We start from the raw sequence: 2,500 nt of genomic DNA, 5'->3' as shown, positions 1-2,500 counted from the left end.
ACATTTCAGGTATTGGCTTACATGAAAAGTTGAATGTTCGGACTCACGGACTGGTGGTCATACGATGACGTCATAACGAAAACAAAAGTTTCTCGCATCGATAGGTTACCATATTTTCTTGACCACGGCCATCCGCGCGCGAGCGCGCGCGTTCGGCCAAACCTAAATCTCACAAATGGGCGTATGATAAAAGTTATTTGAAATTAGTATATACCACACAGGTGAATAGTGCTCTCCGCGCGCGCTGATTGTCCAAGTCGGGGGTTTTTATTCAAGTACTATTTACCTCCACTTCGGTCAATAATTGTTAATTACTTGAATTTTCTTCACTTAAGGACGTTCGCGCCAAAATCTGCCTACAGTGAAATTTTCTTCATTCTCTAGCCTGGAGTTAGGTCATTAAGAAGTTACTCCAAAAATGAAAAAAATTGGCGGTGACCGACTTCTTTTCGGAGGAAATGGTAGTGGAAAAATTCCTTAATTTCGATAAATCGGTCACCATAACAAGATGTAGCCTTATCTGCTCATCCATCGCAAATCATAAAAGTGAATTGTTAGAGTCAAGGTTTCCGTGGGTAGGTTTTTAGGAGTGGGATTTTTAGATGAAAGCCCTTTTCACGGTTAGTTTTTTTCATGTGCATTACAATGTAATCTAGCATGTATGTGAGGCAATTTCGGGCTGTTTTGTAGTTTTAATCCGAAATTGCCTCGCATCCACGTTAGATTATATTGTAATGCAAATGAGAAACTAACCGTGAAAAGGGCTATTGCATGCCGCTAGGGATGTCGTAAGCAGTAGAGTTCATCTTCAACGAGCGTTCTCGTAAGCGCTACCGGTTGCAACCACATCCGGAATTCGATGGCACGAGGAAAGAAATTTAAAAAAAAAAAAAAGATAACTTCTTACGGTGTGATTTTTTCCATTTCATCATATTTTGTAGATAGTAAGTAAATTAAGTGATTCAAGATTAAAAAGGTAGGGGTTACGGATGATCTAAACGAGTAAAATCGATGTGATGTTGCAACTGGTTCTTAGAAAATCTCGTTTGTCACGTTTTTGCGTAATGTCGGGGAAGGACTGGAACTCAAGACAGGATCGATCGTTGAAGGGATAAAAGGTTTTTATAAAAGATAAATAAACAAATAAAAAGTTCTCGAGCATAGCAAGGGAGTTTCAAGCGGGCGTCACCTTCATTTTGTTAGTTTTTTGTATCATATCTCTCCTTTGCCGCCATGCTCATCTTCTGGAGTGTGGTTTTTGTGCTGTTTCCTCGTAGGTCCGCCCTATTCAAGTGGACGCAAAAGAAAACACAATTCTGCTCTATTTTCATGAAAGTAAAGGAAAATAACTTCAAAAGTATGCATTCATTTTGAACTAAAGTTCGTAGGAACGTGTTCCAAACTAAAATGTGTTTTTCCAAAGTTTAAAAATTCCGTCAATAAATGCCCATTTAGAACGGAAAAAGACAAAATTTTTGGGTAAACAGTAAATTCAATTGCAATCAAATTCTTTTAGAGGAAATAACTGTAAATCCAAAATGAAGATCTGACTTATGTGTTGAAAACACAACAATTTACTTTGAATGTGTAAAATTTCACATTTAAAATGAATAGCGTACTGAGCATAAATCAGAGTAATCAGCAAAGCAACGATAGCACTTTCTGACCAAGATACTGTAACATAAAAAACACTGAAATACTGTGAACTTTAATAGAAATCGGCTAAAAGTGTTTCGAGCAAAGTGTAGGCTTTTCGTTATGTGTAGAAAGTTAAATCAAGTAACTCCCGAACTCTTCAAAACCCGCCCTTTCCCAAAGTTCTCCGGTGAATGTATGGAAAGTCTACTGCATTTTCCTGGCCTTTTAAACTTAAATACTTTTCGGATAAATGTTTCCGAGTTGTTGGGAGCAGCTTCATTCCATCGGTGAGCTCAAAGGAATGAGTGTTAAGTCTGCTTCAATTAACTCAGCTCTGAGCTTTCATAAAAGTGGAAGCAGCTTACATCCAGTTCTTACTCTTTGTGTTTATTTGTCATTATTTGTTCAACTCTGAGACTACATCAGAATTTTTCTATTTATATATTATTGAGGCTATCGTGATTCTTTTGCAATCAGTGCTTTTCAGAAGAATATTAACTGTTTCTGTTAAATGATAGTAAAAAATAGAAAAGTTTAAGCATCGAAAGGGACACATATAGAGCATGCTTCTTCGCATCTTTCAAAGAATTTTCTATACGCCAGCTAAAGGACAGGAAACAAAGGAATTCAAATCAAGTTTTGCTGCAAATAATGCACGCAGCAGCCCACCAAATGGCATTGGGTAGAATGGTCAATATAGAGACAACAGTCACCATCATAAATAAAGTCTGTGACAGTTTTGTTTCTGAAGCCGAAGTTGCATCAATAGGTTGGGGATGACGATAACCTTTGACTTTTGCATTAATAGTGACATAAGAAACAGTTACAATCACAAGGGTAAATTAAAGAAAGTGAAACAAAT

This window comes from Montipora foliosa, chromosome 6 (assembly GCF_036669935.1).
Source record: "Montipora foliosa isolate CH-2021 chromosome 6, ASM3666993v2, whole genome shotgun sequence".
Lineage (NCBI taxonomy): Eukaryota > Metazoa > Cnidaria > Anthozoa > Scleractinia > Acroporidae > Montipora > Montipora foliosa.
This window is presented reverse-complemented; position numbering follows the sequence as displayed.